Source organism: Rhinolophus sinicus, linkage group LG05 (genome assembly GCF_036562045.2).
Source record: "Rhinolophus sinicus isolate RSC01 linkage group LG05, ASM3656204v1, whole genome shotgun sequence".
Classification (NCBI taxonomy): Eukaryota; Metazoa; Chordata; class Mammalia; order Chiroptera; family Rhinolophidae; genus Rhinolophus; species Rhinolophus sinicus.
The window spans coordinates 27,258,511-27,278,287 of record NC_133755.1 but is presented as its reverse complement, the minus strand read 5'-3'; the positions used below and the strand labels follow the sequence as shown (position 1 = coordinate 27,278,287).

The 19,777-nt window shown below is 36.2% G+C and overlaps 1 protein-coding gene across 8 annotated transcripts in view; it reads left to right on the top strand.

The window, feature by feature from the left end:
- Positions 1-19,777, top strand: part of SLC8A1 (solute carrier family 8 member A1) — a 386,698-nt gene that overhangs the window by 82,565 nt on the left and 284,356 nt on the right. The gene's annotated exons all lie outside the window — the stretch shown is intronic.

Below are 19,777 nucleotides of genomic sequence, written 5' to 3'. Positions count from 1 at the left end.
CTTTACAGTGACACTTGCCAATGTTGTAACATGGAGTGCCCAGTCGTGTACTTATTCTTCCAATGACAGCTGCTATTTAGAGAGCTACTCCTCCTTCATTGCTTAGGAAGGGGCATTGCACTTACCAAAAACAAACCAGAAAAGTTGACTCAATGAGCAATGTCCAAACTGCAAAGAAGGAAGGAAACTGTATCTGCAAGGCAACAAAGGACAATAAAATCAATGATGATGGTGGTAGAATCATTGGCAACTTAGGAATTTCAGGAAAAAATATAAAATATAGTTTGTTCTATAAATGGTTAACACTTGTGTAAATTGCATGTGATACGTCAAATGGCAAGTACATTCTCTCCAAGATGAAATTTCTACTGAAAGTGTAGGGAAAACCAACACGGAGTGGGCAGAGAGAACAGATTTTCCAGAAAGAGCCAATGTCTTTACATCTCTTTGATGTTGTATATTGGAGATGAACAATTATTGAGTGTGATATCACAATGAAATAAAGCAAAATAGAGATTATAATATCCATCTTCAGGTGTGTGTGTGTGGCGGGGGGGGATAGCTTTTGATGAATATCTACTGTATGCTGTTAATGTTTCACTTAATTGAGATGTGTTTTGCTGGGACACGTATTTGACTAAAAGATAGTAATATGCATAGTAGCAAATGAATATCTTGAATGCCCCAGAAAGGATTTTTCCAAAGGCCTTGCGTCAAATGTGATCCTGCCCTCCTTAATGTATAAACTCTATTCCTTTGCTAGGAATTCTTTCTTGTAATATTTTCTAATCATTTCAGTTATTGAACTGTCTTATATTAGATGGTACTTGTAATCCAAGTAAAAGTGTACTGCATGTTAGTAAATGAACTCTCAAGAGGTCAGCCCCTAAATATCACCAAATTGGTGTTTTGTTTTGTTTATTCATTTTACTTAAGATGTTTTCTCTTGAAAATTTGATCTTGCTTTCTCTTAATAATTGTGTTGTACTTGTTTATTTGAGAGGCTTTGCAGATCTATTCTGCTGTCCAGGACTTTTACCAAACCATAAATAAATAACCTTCTTTTGGGCACAGTGTGGAAGAAGAAGGGGGGGGAGAGAAAAAGACTGAGTGATTTGATGGAATGATTTATTCTGCCAACCTCCATTTAAAACATTCACCCTATGCCATTAAATCGATTTAATTCTGGCTAAAGAAGGAATATTGCCAAATTCCAGCTTTAGAAATGTATACATCTTGTGAAAAGTGATAAGAATTGGTGGAATTATCAGTATGGCATCTCTGTATATGTGTTGTTAGATGTATTCTAGATCAATCACCAGTTCCTAGTTTTAAAAAGTTACTGAATTTTATTCTTTAAGTTGAAATATGAAATTTTAGAAATGGAAAAATATTTTATTTATAAGTGGAATAAAATCACAGCCCTATGTTTTTTTTCTTTTTAGAATTTTAATTTTAAAGAGTTTTCTTTTTGCCATCATTAGAGGATTTTACTGCTGATGAGCTTTGTAGATACTTAATAGTTCTCTTGCTTGAATAAATGTGTTTGGGTGACGGGGACTTAACTTAGCTTTAAGTTAGGCACCAAAGATTCAAACATAATGTTTCCAGAAAAACTTATTCTACTTTTTGTGGATCATTTTTCCTCTGGTAGTTGTTACTAATACACAGTCAGATCCAAGCGACAGTTTTGTCATCATGCAGGAAAGTTGAACTATGTAGAGTCAACCCAATATATCTTTAAGAATGAATTTTTTATCTCATCCAATAACACAGCTAATATCAAGAGATTACTTTTTTAAAAACCTACCCTACATCGATGAGACTGTTGACACCACTTTTTAAAATTCTTTTTTTGTTTGTTCAATGCTGTGCACAAAGCCAGAATTTATGATTCTTTCCAGAGTACCATAAAGAGATTCCTGGAAAAGCCTGGATTTAAAGGCTATCTAATTTTAAGAAGCCATTAACCAAGGTAGAAATAGGGTCCAATCTGATCAGGGACAGAGATCAAGAGACAGGCAGCTGTATTGATTTTTTGGTTTTAAGAACAAGATAGATTCCTAATCTTTGTTTTTATTTTAGAGTAGAAGAACTCATTTAAAATTATAATATAAGTATGCTTGTGCCTATTCATTTATATTTGTACAGAAATGAGTTGAATTGTTTCAGTTTGACTTTTTTTAAGATCAAATTTATATTTGAGAAAAATACTGATAAGTGATAAGTGGTGCTTGTAGTCTCAAATAAAATGTATTCTTGGCAAAACATTTTAAAATTGTAATGGAAAAACCCATTAAATGGGTATAATTAATAGCACATGTATTTGTATAAACTCAATCAATGAGAAATCCCAAACTCATGCCAGCTAACCTTGACTTTCAACAGAGAATTCTGTCTAATGTTAACATCTAATAAAAAACAAATGAAGAATATGCTAATTTGATTTGTGGTTTGGTAGGTGATATCCCCAGTGTTGAAGTCCTACTAATGGTTGTTCTTTAATAATGCTGGTTAGTGGTGCTAATTATTACAATATGTTGTTTGGTCTTCTAAGGTCTAACATTAGCTTGACTGTCCTGGAAAATGTTAAGGTTAATTAGCTAATAGAGCTACAAATCAAATTTAATTATTGTACTTACCTTGTTCCCCGAAAATAAGACCTAACCAGAAAATAAGCCCTAGCATGATTTTTCAGGATGACATCCCCTGAACATAAGCCCTAATGAGTTTTTTGGAGCAAAAATGAATTTCGGGGAAATACAGTAGTTGTAGCCCAGCACTCATATCATTTTTGGAGACAACTCAAAAGACCATGAGCATTTACTATTATATATTTAAAATGTAGAGTTGAAAAACAAAGAATGTAGGTTGGAAAATTTACATAATATATTGCTTAGCAAATCAGTTCACTGGGAGTTCCTAGCCACAGCATAATTTATTCACAAGTATCTGTCCAAAATTAATATTGTTTTAACAATTATTACCTTTTAAATTATGGTCGTAACTTTATTAATTAGGAATGCAATATGCAAGACATCTCAATAGCTCAACAAATATAGCTATTTAACACTGAATATTTACATCAGTTTTTTGGGAAAAGAAAAAAGAAATAAAATTTCATTATTATATAGGTTTTATGGAATTATTATATTCCAGTGAAAATAAATACATCGTTTTTGCTATTTATATTACCAATATTATTTTGCTGTATAGAATTTCAAAGAATAAAGACTTAGCTATAGGCGAGAGCAATTCAGTTCTGACAGCAAAACAAAAACATATTCCAAGAAGGCAGCCAGCTGTAAAAAAAAAAAAAAAAGATGAAACAAAAATATTAAATCCTGAAGCAATCAGAAGAATAATGTGTGTTGGGGGAACCAGAAATAATAAAAATACTAGAGAAAATAACATTAGACAGAAAGGCTATTAGCACATGCTACCTTGAGTCCAACGTAGTGAAGATTTACTTTATGGCAGAAGAATTTTATCTATGTTTATACTACTAAAATTTAACCTATTTAATTAAAATTAAAATTAAATATTTTATATTTACATAAAATTTTCCTAGGTAATATGCTAATGTAAGAAATTTAGGTGGAATAATTTTAGGATTCTAATGGCTTTGGTAGATTATCTTTACAGACGGGAATATTTATCCTTCTTGGAACCAAACCTCATGTAGCATTATCTGCAAATCTAAATGATAACTACAAGAAATGTTTTTATAAATGCATATACTTTCATGACTACATAACTATTATAAAACTAAGACAGAGTATGAGCCAAGTCAGAAACATTTACGATTTCGAATTTACTGCTGCCAGGAGCCTAAATTGATTATGTGCACCAGGGTCGTTTACCATGCTAACCAGATTGCCATGCTTGCTGTACAATCTCATGTTCCCACTGCTAATTAGAGTTGGGGGTTATAATATAGTTATGTAAACATTTTTTATCTTAGCAAATGAGGAGATTTCATAGTTTAGACATACTGAAGTGTTTAAATTATAGACTCTTCTGAGTCATCATTCACGGCTATTACATAGGGGCTTAACTGCTTTACTGGTTCAGGCCTAGAGTAGAATTTATATATCAATCAATCTGCACATATTTAATAAACTCTGATTTGTGCCCAACACTGGGCTAATCATTATGAAGGAAACAGAATAAATATATACTCCTTACAATCTAAAATGGGAGGTACTGAGAGAACTCATATTTTAAGTACAAACATCATTATGAAGACATGGTGTAAGCTACTGTCCTAATTTTGGACACAATGCTTGCGTTTGCTTTTTAAGGACAGATGGCATAATTAGAAAGAAAAGTGTAATGTACATTTTAACATGGAGTCATCTTGGTAAACCTGAGAGTATGCACAACTTCATTAAATAGTCAGGATGGTTATCAAATGTAATGAAAGACTCTATGAACACTTATTGTTTAAATGGATTTTAAATCATTGTGAGGGTGCTTAAATTAACCTGAGTGTACAGCTCCCTTTAATCCAGTCACGGAAGCACAAATATTGCATGGTTCTACTTATATGAAGTATCTAAAGTAGTCATTCATAGAAGCAGAGAGCAGAACTGTGATTGCCAGGAGCAGGGGAAAGGAGACAGGGAGAGTTGCTAACCAACAGGTATAAAGTTTCAGTAATGCGAAATAAGTAAGTTGTAGAGATCTGCTGGCCAACATTGTGCTTGCAGTTAACAGTATTGTATTGGGCACTTAAAAATCTGTTAAGAGAGTAGACTCAGGTTCAGTGTTTTTACTACAAAAATATGAAAAAATTTAAAAATAAGTAAATTAGCTGATCTACTTAAAAACAAAAGCTTAAGTGCTTGCCCTTCTGTACCACATTGCCTCTTATAGTTCCTAAAAAGAATTTACAAAATTTCTAGTAAAATGTTGTCAGTACTTCATTTTGTGCTTTGTGAATTCGTCCTTGGTCTTAAGGAATGATTTTGACTTACTTTAATCCTGTAGCCACTTGGGCAGCTCTTAACCCAGTTTGCCTCCCACTCTCACCCCATTTTCTCAGTTATCAGTGTGTGTCCACCATTTTGGTAAACCCTGAGCAGATTTTACACTAAATTGTGAGGTAGGAAAATATTTCTTTTTTTTTTTTTTTTTTTCCGGTTTTCTTTCCTGAGGGCACTGGTAACCCAGGGAGAGATTTAAACTTGCTTACTTCTTTTGAATGGAGCAACCTTGAGGGTGTAACACCTATAATGGGGTTATTTGATGCTGTGCTGTTCTGTCCTTGTTCGCTGAGGTTTAGAAAATTACCTGTGGATTACAGTATCTTGAGAACTTTAGAAGTTTTCCTATAAAATATCTCCGTTGTATTCTGCAGTGGTTACTGAAATGTGCCCATTGCAATGGAAAAGCTGTTAGGCCCCTATTACATTGTAAATACCATTGCAGCCAAGTGTTATCCTTGCAACAGTAGAATAGAAATGGCTATAACCAGGTGACAGGAACAGAAGAGAGAATAGGCAAATGAAAGGTGGGTCAGTGGCACTAGAGATGATCTTTATAACCGCCTTGGGTAAGCCAACTGAGGGGAGCCCGTGCAAGGAGCCGACTGAGCAGGCAAGCAGTTGTGGCCGCTCGAGGACTTCGGCTGCTGGCTTGCCACACCGCCGTGCATTTTCTGGCCTGGTAGTGGAAGTCCAGAAGGTCCTGGGAGGGAAAGCAAGCAGTCAACAATATGGTCAGAATTAAAGGAAATCTCCTTTGCTTCCTCTCCTGGCTCGACATACTGCCTACGTAATACCCATCTATTTGCCAAAGGTTGCCAGGGCTCATTCTTTTCACAGGCCTATACAGCTGTCTCATTGTAGAGCCAGGCGAAATAAACAATGCCTTTTCATTTCCTGCCTTTCTCCCCAGGAGGATTCGTGTGCTAGATGACATTTTCTTTCCATCTTACAATGGTCTCCAAAGGGTCAGGTGGGGGAATAGGCATTGTGTTCTTTGAGTTGAAGATATGGAGGCAACGTGCAAAAACAGAGCCAAAGCAGAACTTGGATCCCTTGCCTTTAAGGCTGGCATTCATGATAACAGGGCAACCAGGGAAATTTCACTAAACCTGATAATTCAGATATTAGTGAAATAGCCTGAGCTGTTTTATTTCCAGATATAATTTTTCTTAGGCTTAGATATGAGAGATCTGGAGTTCTAGGTACCCTTGAAACCCTGTGGTGACCCTCGAAACCAAGACCACACCACTTTTCCATGTTAGACTTCCTGAGATGAAGATGGACTTAGGAGGAGCCATCATCTTGGATTCCATACCCAAGTTTGAGCTCCACTCCTGTCCCTTTATAGCTTGTGACTTCCAGAAAATTACTTAAGCTCACCTCATCTTTAAAATGAGGATGATGGTGATAGAGGTGGTGGTCGTGGTAACGGTGGTGATGATAGTGGTGGTGGTGGTGATGGTGGTAATAGTGGAGGTGGTGGAGGTGGACGTGATGATAGTAATGATGGTGGTAGTTGTGGTGATTATGATGGTGCTGGAGTTGGTGGTAGTGATGGTGGTGGTTTCAGTGCTGGTGGTGTTGGAGGTGGTGGTTTGGGATATGCTGGTGGTGCTGGTGGTAGTGATGCTGGTAGTACTGGTGGTGGTGGTGGTGGTGCTGGTGGTGGTGGTGGTGCTGGTGTAGAGGTAATGGTATAAGATCTGGTGGTGCTGTTGGAGGTGATGATGGTGGTGAAAGTGGTAGTGGTCTAAGATGTGTTGAGAGCCAGGCTTCGTGCTGTTTTTCTTACAATATTCATTTGATTTGATACAGTCACAATAACTATATTAAGTAGGTGCTATTATATTTATTTCAGATTAAACAGTTGAGGCTTAGAGAGTAACTAACTTTGTTCGGCCACACAGCTAATAATGATGGATCTAGAATTTAGCAGTAGGACTGCCTGACTATAAAATCTATGCTACCTCATCAGGGAATGTTCTCCCCTCAGATGGCTTTCATAGGCCAGGACGAGCATGTAGGAGGTTTGTGGTGCTGTGACCCTGACTACAACATGGCTCATGAAGCTCAAAAGATGAGGAACTAGAGCAATCATTTATCTTTTCTGGAATTCTTGAACATGTATTAACCACATTGCTCCCCACCCCCACTCTAGAAAAGCCATGATTAACTGACTTTGAGAAGCAAGAAAAATCATAACTACTGTAATCCTTACATGTGCTTGACCTGTCCAATTATTATCTATTATTTCCTCTCCCATAGTATTTATTTCCCTTTGTTTCTAAACAAAAATGCAAACCCTTCTCTATTGGTAACTTTCTGTGATTGCCTGCACTGGCCCTGTATTGTTTTAACTGCCTTATAAAGCTGAACAATGATGTAGCTTTTCTCCCTACTTAAAATAGTAGTTTCTTGGTCCATCTTTTTAATATATATTACAAGACAATGTAAGTTAATGACAACAGAGAATCTGTGCTAGAGGATGCTTGTTACCTGTGTCAGCAATACGAAGAAGTTTAAAAGTTAGTGTATTCTCTGTTCCTGGAGGTCACTAACGGTGAGAATTCTTGGTTTGGAAGTTTGCCTAGAATAAGTGACCCACATGGCAGTTCATGTGATATAAATCTGCCCAAAGCAAATGGAATTTTTAGATACTTTAACAAAATATCCAATTCCAAGTCACTCTTGCTTCTGAACTACATTTTCTCTAGGACATGAGAACAATAATAAAACACTTCTACCTAAAATCAGATGACTGTCCAATGAAAGCTTGCATTCACTGTATACAAAATCAGTATTCAGATGTGTTTGTAACTAATTTGCTTTCTTAAGTTCAGTAGTTTTATTTTATTTTTTAACTTTTATAGGTGAATTATTCTGTTTGGAGTAAACTCACTTTCTATATGTTTATAAATATAATTAATTATAACCTTTAAGAGAAGCCTCCACCCATTCCCTTTCAACACAGAACTTTCATAAACATACACACACACACACACATTACTTAACCAAGATAAAGGTGAGAAACTAAAATTAAGTCCTATTTACATAGAATTTAATTTTGGGGTGAAATAAAACAAAAACAATTCCCAAAGGACAGCTTTCATGCTCACACACTAAATGTTACAATCTTAACTTGACACAGTTTTTAAATGAGCTATTCAGTTGGACTTGTATGTCTCTGTGTGTGGGATTTGTGTATCAGCTGAAAAAGGGGAAAAGGGGGAGGGAGAGAGAAGGGAGAAAAGAAGAATCAGAGGGGGACCGATTGGGGGTCAGGAGAGGGGCCACAAGGGGCTGGAGGCAGAAGGAGTGGGTGAAGCAAAAGGGGACCTAGAGGTATGGGAACAAGGTGACAGTGAGGTACAAATAGAGAAAGAGATACATAGAGGAAGCAGAGCTATATAGGGGGGAGGAGAGGACAGAGGGAAAGAGGAAAGAAGGAAGGAAGAGAAAAGCAAAGAGAAGAGAGAGGCAGAGAATGCTATAGATGATAGATAGATAGATAGATAGATAGATAGATAGATAGATAGATGATAGATAGAGATAGTGACAGGTGTAGACATAAAAAGACATAGAGTAAGAGCAGAGGAGGGAAATAGTGAAGAAGAGGAAGGGAAAGGGAGAGAGGTGGAGCAGGGAGAGTAAGAAAAAGGAGGATGTCTGCAGAGAAAGAGGGAGGGAAGAAGGGAGGCCGGCAGAGGGACTGAGAAGGAGGCTAAGAATACACAGCCCTGATTAGATTTCAGCTCTTACTAAAGTGAAGTGAAGCCTGGAATTAGTCCAGGTTCTTGCTCAAGCAAACAAAAGACAGTTTGAGAGTAAGAAGATAAACATGGGATTCACTCAAGCTGCTGCTCTATTAAAAATAGACAGCAACTTTGTCGTTGAAATCAAATGTACATAACGATTGCCTAAGTATGTCTGAGGGGCCAAAGGAAGCTTGTGGAATCTTTCTAGGTTTGATAGAATGGATAGGGCTGGTACCTGCTTTCAGCAAATGTTTTATGAGCATCTGCCCTGTGTCAAACTCCTTGCAAGATGCTGGGACAACAGTGGTGCCTAAGGCACAGGCTCTGCCTTGGAGAACCTCATGGTCTACTTTAGGAAGTGGATGTCCAGATAGTCAGTCATACATCTGCGTGGATGTTTCGCCACCCCCTGAAGCTTCCCCGAGCCTTCCTTGGCATTATTGCCTCAGCACCTCCTGACAGGGCTCTTCCGATTGGTGGTCAGGCTGAGAACAAATGATGATGCTATATCAGTGCTGCTCCTGGCCACCCCTACAGCAGCGACCCACTCTGTGTGCCTGCTCTTCCCCGGAACCATACAACTCCTCCCTCCCTGTCTTCCCCCCAGATGGCTCCTGTCACCATTTGGCTGCCCTCTTTGAGCTGAGATTGGGAACAACACAAGTCTGATTTATTGTTCACAGCAGTAATGAACTCAGAGGGATGGGAAGCAGGGAAAGGTGGCAGCATTGGTTTTGAACCCGAGCAGCTGCCTGTCTTCCACTGTTTCCTAGTCCAAATTTGTTGGATTAGGAAATTATGTTGCTCATGTCTGAGTCCTTTCTCTAAATGATACGATTTTATTGAGCATAAACCAATAAAGCTGTTGCAGACATTGGAGCTACCTAGCTGGGAATTCAATCAGCTGGAGCTTGGTGCCCCTGGAGTCTTGGTTCGGCATCTTAGAATATCTGGACATGGTGCTGAAGGCGGATGGACAGACTAACAAGGAAAAACAGAAAGCTGCTGGAGGGGGTGGTCTTTTTGAGCTGGTGCTCAAAACAGAACTCTATATGGCTGAGTTCTGGGATGCTTTGAACTGATGTATTATAGGAAGTAATGCATCTGATCTACACTTAGTCTAATAGAATGCTAGAATGTTAAGAATATTAATATAATGTATTAATAACAATCAGTATAAACATATATAAGTGTAGATATAAATGTAAAAGTAGATATAGTAAAATAATAATATAAAGAATATTAAGTCTTCATTTATCTGGCACAATCTAGGGCTAAAATGTCCTGCAAAATTTAGTCATTTGCATAATTGAAGCATATTCATAGGTCTGAATTCTTTCAGGGAAGGAACACCTTTCCTAATATACCATGATTTCATAATCATTGTGGACTATACTCTCTTAAATTAATCTGTTTTTATTTGGTTATTAATTTAAAGATCAGTTCCTGCATCTGAAGCTCTTGGGATATTTTGAAGTCGATCTGAGACTTTACATAACAGTGAAGTTTTCTCATTTTCATCTACTGAGTTTTGTTTTCTTGTATTTGATGTGTGTGTGTGTGTGTGTGTGTGTGTGTAATATATATTGAAAAATATATATTTTTTCCTTTGTTACAGTCAGGCTCTTGGTGTGCCTGACTCAGCCATGTTCATTTTAAATTTGTTGCTTCCCAAGCTTGCATGTAGCATAAGAATGAATGGTAAGTATCATTGTGGACACAAATCATAACCTTATAAAATCAAGTACTTAGCATTTTCCTGAGTGGATGAGCTTTGTGACAGTTGTTGTGGCCATCCAGAGGCATTTTCTGCAGTAACAGTGATTGAGAGCCCAGGCTTTGGGGCCAGACTAGCAGGGGTTTAAATTATTCTTCTGTCACTCATAAGTTGCATAAATTCATAAGTATTTAACCTCTCTGTGTTTCAGTTTCATCGTCTATAGAATGGATCATTGTACCTATTTCAAGGACAAATCCAGTTAGCCAGCACCTGCCTTATAGTGAGTGCTCAGTAAATGTTTGCTGTCATTGTTGTTGCCTTTGGTTTCTTTCCAGAAGGTTCTCTACAGAAATCAAATCTAGACTAGCTGGGAATTAGGTACAGGGTGCTTTTCCTCTTATCTTCCTTTTCTTTAAAAGAAAGCACATTGTTGAGTTTTGTGATGCTGTGTGTGTACACGCTAACGTTTAGAGGCACTCAAGGCATAGAGTTGTCTTCTACTAGCCTAGTTAAAACGATGGGTGCAGAAAACGATCAAAATTATAACAAGATACCACCCAGACTTTCCCTTATCAATGCGGTCATCATATTGGTGGGGAAGGGAGACAAGCAAGATACAATGTGTAGACCAGGACCTATGGCTTAATAGGGCACCTGGGCAGGGCCAGAGATAGGGCTTTTCGTTTTACATAACATTATGCTATTTGCAATGTTCCTGCATCTCTGTTTCGTCTTCACACTGACCCTTTCAGGCATTAGCCCATCTATTTAGGGCAGGGGGAGTGCCACCGTGATTAATAGCTAGTAGGAATTCAACAAGTGGTTTTCCTAATAGATAGCAGAAAGAAAGAAGGAAGCAATGAAAACGTTTACACATAGTTTATACATAGGACAACTTAAGTTCAAAGAATTTAATGAATTGTTCTAAATGGCAGAGCCAAACTGGAAACCGATAATACTGACACCTCATCTGGTGACTGTGACACTTCACCAGGTGGTATAGTGGTTGGGTCTGGGACTTACCCTGCATCTCTATCATACGCTATCAGCAGGTGAAACCCAGGAGAGGCTGCCTGCAAACCTTTCACAGCATTTCTTTCTTTTCTTACCCTTTTGAAGAGTATTGTAACAATTTTCCACCTGGATTAAATTGTTTGTCCAAGGAGGGAAAGACAATTACGTTTTCATGCCCTGTATTCTGCATCTCCTGGCCTCTGAGGGGTATCTATGATGCTGATGTAAATATGCCTGAAGTTTTTATAAGAGACATCGAGTTATTCAGAGTTAGAGTTCCGGAAAGGGTTATGATTGAAACAGTAACAATAATAATACCCTGTATCGAAGTAGTGGAATGTCTACTTCTATTACGACTGCTATGAAATGAAATTCCTTAATATGACAATGCCAGAATCACATTCTTACACTTGCCCTCAAATAAACAGGTCTGTGGAGATGGGTGACTTCTTTTCCTTACACATTAGTGCTGCCTTGAAACCAGGTACATTAGCAACTTACCCATGAATCCTCATCACCGCTCACATGCTACTTTTATGTTTACTGTCGATCTTTGTTCCTCATCAACTTGGAGTCTTCCATCTACTCATATATTAATCAACCAGTTAATTCAGAAAAATCTATTAATTTCTTCATCATGACTTGTTTTATGCTTAATCTAGCGCCTTGAAGAAGATTTAAGAGAGTCCCTTTATTTTCCAAGCTTAGCATTTAGTGGAAAAAGAAAAATAATTACAACACGAAGTAAGATAATCATGATAATAAGAGACGTATACAAAGTGCCATGGGAGTTCAGTAACGCTGGTCTGCAGTTGTACTAGTTTAATTTCTTTTCTTCTTGCCTTTCCTTTTCTTCTTGTTAAAGGATCCTAGGACATGTTTGTTACAAAGAACTAAATCCTCTTGGCAATTGTGAAAAACATGTGTAACTCTCTTCTGAACTGTCTGAAAATGATAATCAGTTTTTTTCAGTTATGACCACACTGGATGTTCATAACATGTTGACTAATTTCTTGATGGAAAATAATCCCTTACTTAGCATGATTTGTCTAAATTTGTGTAGGTGTGAGACAGATGGGGACATCATGTATATATTGAATCTTCATGCAAGAAACTACAGTGTGTTAAAATCCAGTTAGTATAACTGCTTCTCCTTAAATTTTATTGATATGATAAATGCAGCAAATAAAAATATTTCCTTGAATGCAAATGCATATTCTAATTCGACTCAATATCTAACACTATAATAATATTTAACAATACCTATAAATCTGTGTCAGAAGGGAAATAAAAGCACTTTAAAAATGGCTTTCACTATTTTTGTTTCAACAAGCACATCCCTTTAAACACTTGTTTTTAAAATGTTTATCTATAAATTCTTTGGCAAAATTAATCCTAACACTTGCTTTAGAGTCAATTAAACTTTGTATTAGACTGAATATTGAGAAATAAATCTTGTTTATGTATTTTGTAGTTTTAGCTCAGGTTTTCCAGTGATATCTCATGGCCAGTCCTCCCAAAATTCCTGCTCTTCTTTCGTATTAAAATCTATTGCATTGAAGTCAATGACAAAACGCAGAGCTGGAAGAATTTTCTTTGTATTATTTCAAGAAATGGTCAAATAGCAATAGTCTAAGAAATTTAACACATGCTTGTTTACAGACACTACCTTAACTTACCACCCTGAAATAAATGTTGGTAAATTAAAATTTTTATTTTGGGCCCTTCACTTTTTCTATCTACCTTTCCTTATTGGAAAATGTGTTGTTTAGGGGAACACTAGATTTTGGTGACTTCTGTCCCTGCCAAGACGGTAATAAATAATAAAATAAATGAAGCGTCTGATGCAGGAGACAGAAAAATGCAGAAGGAAACTAGTGTTTGGACTTGGATCCTCAGACCCAGCTCTGCCACTAACCAGACCAGCAGCTTTGGGCAAGTCATTCCATCTCCATGAGCTTCAGTTTTCTTGAAAGAAAAATCAAGGCATTGAAGTAGATGATCTGCATATTTTCTTCCATCTCAAAAATGGTTGCTGTTCTTCTGAGAGCAAATATTAAAAATAAATCTCATAACATTGAGTAAGATTGACAGTCAGGTATGAGGAAACTTGATTTAGATTTCTTTTTTGGTTTTAAATCACTCCATTCCTTAATTTTCTTGACTTATTTATGAAAAACAAACATATTAAAAGACAACAAATAGTATATAAACCAAATGTGGAAAGCTTAAATCCTTTCTTAGGGAGTCTTGATAAGTTCTGAACTTGAAAAAATTATGTATGTCCACTGGATTGATTAAAGTGGTCATATCAAGTTTGTTTCTATGTCTTGTATAAATTGACATTCCTGGGGCAGTGTATCTAGAGTAACCATGTAATTTATTGTTCAAACCAGAGCACTTTTTTGAGTTAAAGGGGGGCACTATAAATAATTAATCAGTGTGTAATAATTAAGAAATGTCGCATAGCCATCCTAATGTTAATTACTGTCTACGTGTGTGCTGTCTCAAAAAATTAGAGATTGCTTTCCTGTTGAAGACACTTGTTAGTACAAGAGCAATATGGTAAGAAATGAAAGACTTTGTATTTGATGTTTCTGTTTCCTTCACCTACCCACATCCTGTCCATTTTTTAAAAAATGAAGCTATTTAGAAATCATCTTAATACAACTTGGCTAGTAAACATATCCGCTGGATCAAGACATATATGAGGAATTAATTAGAGACGGTGGAAGAGGGAATTCATTATGCCTAAACCACAACTCCAATTATTTGCTAGTCTAACCACATTGGCAGTTTTTTCTTTTTTTAATATGGATTAAACAATTGATTTTTTATCTATGTCTTCAAGGAAATTGTAGAGTTGCAGCTAAAGCAGATCTTTGGAACTGTAAGAATAGTGTTGTCTCTGCAACACTCAAAAAGTTACCAAGTAAGTCTTAAAAAAAAAAAAAAAAAAGAATTCATGAAGTCCCTTCCAGTTCTAAAATGCAATTATTCAGCAGTGTTATACCCTCCTGAGAATCCCTGACCCTGTGTTCCTTATCTTGCTCTTAGCCTTGGTTGTCCAAGCCTAGAGAAATGCTTGGTGTGCCTATAAGCTACTGTCCCCATCAAGCTTCTTCATGCATTCCATGGACACTCTCAGGGCCCGATCCTGAAACACACTTCCATTTCCTTCTACAGCAACTACCTGAGCCAGATAATCCATGCTTTTTGGTATCCAGATGACACAAATCTGTCTATGTCCCTTCTTCTCCAGTATTGCCATCTGCAAAGGGTTATCTCAAAATACCTATTGTCCCAACATAAATATATTATACATCATCGTCGTCTTTATGTAACCAGTGGTAGTTTTCAGGATGGCTGTGTAGGAGTAGAAAGAACAATATATTGACCTCCAGGCATAAGCCAATTCATTTCCAATCAAGTTAGTGGTATGTTTTCTACAGTACATACATTGTCTCATCATAAAGGTATGACAAAGGAAGCTTATTTATTAATTTAAAAGAGGGGGAGAACTGTATTGCAAAAATACATGAACAATGAATAAACCTCCTAGAGACTAAAACAAGTCCTCACTTAAACATAAGGCTGTGGCTGGAATAGAAAAATAATTGAAGAATTAAATATTTTAATTATCGAAGTGCTACATAATTATAGATCAGTCAAGGTGAGAATGATATAGAGTTTAACACAAGGAAAAAACCAGTCGGGCAAATACAGAATCAGAATCATTAGACCTGAGAGTTTTAATTGACCATAAGTTTGAAGTTACTCAGCAGAGAATACAAGTAACACTATATAATGGTCTCAGTATGCTAGGCACACATCAATTACACTGTTACATTAAAACACACCTGTGTGCTCCATCTCATGTGGGACCTTGTATATGGCTCCAGATGTGGACAGATATTTGCTTCCCTACGGTCTAGCTGTCTCAGTCGCTCGAAACTTGACAGTTCCCAGAGTTTTGGTCTCATAATTCTAGTATACTGTGTTCCAACAAAATCAATACCTAAACTAAAAGGCAGCAAAGAATACAATTTCACTCATTAGTAGTTTGGCAATGACTTTTATTTGTTTCATTTTATAAAATACTTGAAGGGCATGAACAATATTTTTACAATAGAGAAATCAAGGTATTCATTTTCTGTTCCTCAATTGTTCCTACAATTCAGGTACTTTTAAATATTAGGCTATTTCTCTTGCATCATTTTAATGAATGTTCTTTTTCAATTGGTATATAGTACACAAGAAATGGATTTTCTTAGCAGCCTTTAGGTGGTAAATCCTTCTGTATCATTATGGACAACACCTAGGGAAACAGTTCATCACGTGCCTACAGGGGGTCAGCCCATAGTTCACGAGAACATAATGCATATTCTTTTATTTACATCTGTTATACTCCCACCTTTTATCCAGGGATTCGTAAATATAAATCTGTCTTAGAAACAAAGAAAGTTGGAATAAAACTTCTTGACACACATTACACCTTTGTATGCCTTTCAGTTCCCCCTTAAAGGATGTTGATTTATAGCATGCTGTGCAATGATATTATATATCATAAACCCTCAAACAAATTACAGGATAAGAGCGTTTTCACTTGGATTTGATATGAAATTCACATGGTTTTTAGAGATAAGAAATAAATATAAGGTGTAAAGTAAATCCAATATAAAGTGTAGAGTACATCTAAATTTTTCCTAATTTTTTTTTATTAGGAAAAAGGGAATCTGACTGTAAACATTCTTAAAAGACATAATTTTAAAAATCAACAATTAACCGGGGGTGGGGGCAACCCACTCTAAATTAGACTCTGATTTTTCAGACGCTACTTAAATGAAAATGAAATCATAACCAAAAAAGTGTCCATCAGTAGTTTCATCCATAGTAAAATTGTACTTGTGTTTTCCTAGTTGATACTCTAATGATAAAAGCCTGTATTTTTATTATCGTGACTGACTGACTTACACCTTTGCAGTTTTAGCAGCTGTGGTTTTTGTGGACTTTATATTAGCCAGTGAATTTAACAGGAATTTCTGAAACTAATAAAATTACCAGTATTGCCTTTGATCTATGCAGTCAGTAGTGCCTAAAGCCCATATTTGAGCAAAGAAGCTGAAGCTGCTTGCTCTTAAAGTAGTGCTCCCTTCCCGTGGTTAGGAAATGGCTGCATTTAAGAGTGCAAGCCTCCTCCAAAGCACTGTTAAATTTTTGGCAAAGAACGCTAAACCTTGCTAATTATCCCCACTCTGTAGTCCAGTGCCTGATACACTATAAATGGACATCAATGGAGGATTACAAAATGGATATAAACGGATGTGATATCCCTCTGTGTTAAGTGGCCTTTGTGTTCTCGGGATGAAGAAGTAACATATTCATGAAAACTGGTTATATAGAGGGTAAGTGAAGTAAATACACTTAATAAGCCATCAGAATCACAAGCCATCTAACCCACGCGGTTATCAAATTGCACAGACAAGGGTCAAGGTTGTAAGAGACTGTTTTCTCCATGACATGAATAAATTCTGACCCATAACTAAGCAGCCTGTGTAATATGAACAGTACAGCTTGGCCATGAAGAGCTTGAGTTCTGTAGTCAGATGATTTGGTTCAAAATCTAGCTCAGACATTTACATGGAAGCTCATGTTGGATTGGTTAGTTAATGTCTTTCTGCCTGAGTTTCCTCAGCTATTAAATAGGATAATTAGCTCTACATCAAGGATTTTTATAAGAAGTAAATGAGATAGTGTGTGTAGAAAGGTTAAAATCACGCCTGACACATAGTCAATCCATGTTGACTGTTATTAAGATACTGACTTTAGAATAAGTTAAGAGTCTGTGTAACAATAATGAGCCCAATATAAAATATTTTCAAACAATAAGGAGACAATTGTAAATGATCTCACAAATGAGAGATGATTACCTTTTACCTTTTGGTATGTGTAATCTTTGTTTTGCTCTTGCTTTTGCTGTGTGGGTCTGTGTTTAAAGTATACATTATGTAAGCAAAATTCTTTAAAATGAAATCTTAATAGCCAAGTAATATTCTCTTACTTAATGAGGCCCCAGTATTTATATATATATATGTATATATATATGTATATGTGTATATATATATATATATATATATATATATATATATATATATTCCTTTTTACAAATGTTTACACATGATGAACGCCATAGTGAACATTTTTGAGAAAAAAAAACTCTTGGTTGAAATCTTAGATTTAGTTCTTTAGGCTATATCCTTAATTCTGAGCAAAGAGACCAAAATGCATAAACATGTTAAGACTCTTCATACCTTTCCCCAAGTTATTTTAAGAGAATCTGTACCAATTTACAATCCTAATGTCTATGCATAATTTTCTGATGAGACTGATTATTTATTAGAAAACCTTACCTGTGGCTATATATGGAATTACTTCCTTTAAAAATGTTCTGCCAGTATTTATTGATTGTCTACTATGTGCAAAGTATTGTACCAGCCATTATTATACCATTGAAGTGTGCCTGAATTCCAATATACCATTATTATTCAAAGCCCTTCTTAAATTCCTCTTTTGAAGTTATCTTCAGAGCCATAGATAATATCTATTTTTAAAAATTTCATATGGCATTATCTTCCCCTATCATTCACTTTATTTCAAAGTCAGCGCCAAACAACTTTAGGCTGGTCCCCAAATCAAATCCAATCTTAAAAAGTTCATTATTTTTCAAAATCACTTACAAATCTTGAAGCTGCATTGCAGTATTATAGAATGGGCACCATTCTTAGGGTTGAAAAATCTCATTTTGAACCCAATTTTCTGGCTGTATGAGTATAGCTAAGTTAGTTATATGTTCTTAAGACTCAGTTTCGTTTTTCTGAAAAATGGTGCAAATAGCTTTTAATCAAAGTGCTGTGATGAGTATCATGAGATAAGATATGTAAAAATGCTTTATTAATGAGAAAATGGTATTTGATAATAGTATTTGCAAATGTTGAAGATAATTTATAGGTGAGTTCAGACTGGGAAGACATGTTAAAATGACATCTTAGAATTGTGATGATATCTGTATTTATATAGTAGGAATATCTCACTTACAGTGCTACGTTTTCATTGCTATTTTCTGTAAATAAAATTTCGCAAAGTTGTATTCTTTCCTGTAATGCTCATAAATATTTAACTATTTGATAGAATATATAAGCCTCTTTTATTAGTCACTAGAAAGCTTTTAATGCAAACCCAGTAAAATTACTTTCAGTGTGAGCCCTTGTGTCAGATGTTGATTTCATCCTGGTTTGTCACAAGTCAAAATGAAAGTTTTTGCTGTGATTTCTGTAAATCGGAATGATTTAGTGTTCAGATATTCTGATTTTTTTTCATTACATCATTCTATTGCCCTCAGAAGAGTACTTTAATAACCTAACAATTTAGATATCTTTAATAATCTAACAAACCATCTCTAAGACTTAATACCTACGGCTTTAGTGAAAAGTCATGCATTCTATCCTTTTCTCCATGATTTATTGAAAAGTTAAACCGGAGGGTTTTTTTGTTTGTTTTTTAAATAGATTTCCTCTAGTATTTGCTTCCAGGGTTGCCTCTTCCTTTTTCCTCTCTCATTTCTCTCTTTTTCCCCCTTTTTACTCTTCTCTCTCTTAGCCTTTGGTTGCTCCTACCATGTTTCTCCAAAAATAAGACCGGGTCTTATATTAATTCTTGTTCCAAAAGACGCATCAGTGCTTATGTTCAGGCGATGTCATCCTGAAAAATCATGCAAGGGCTTATTTTACAGTTAGGTCTTATTTTCAGGGAAACACAGTATTTACTGGGCTGTTTTTGACATAGCTCACAGCACTCCATTTTTGGTGGTGAAATATGGGTGATATGGAATAGCAGCATTAACAAACTAACAGCTTAACTGGTTGGTTGATGGGCAGTTGTGAAATTGAAGGCCAAGCAGGAAGAAGGGGACCATACACATGCAACTACATTCTCATTACCGCTTCTGCTAATGATGACCTTTGGATGATGTGGCACCAGAATTTCCACTGCATACAGAGCAGGATGATTTCTGTTGCAATTACTTCTAAAAACCTGAGCATCTTATTTCTCTTATTCCTTTCCACTCTCCAGCCTCATTATTTGTCACCACCTCCAGCAATTTTTCACTCAGCAAGCTGGATGACAGACGGAGTTTGTGCCATAAGAATTAGAGTATTCTAAATTGATAACCACGTACCCACTTTTGATAAACTGAAACTCTGATGTGGTGTTTTGTGGGCATATCTGAAGGTTTGTGA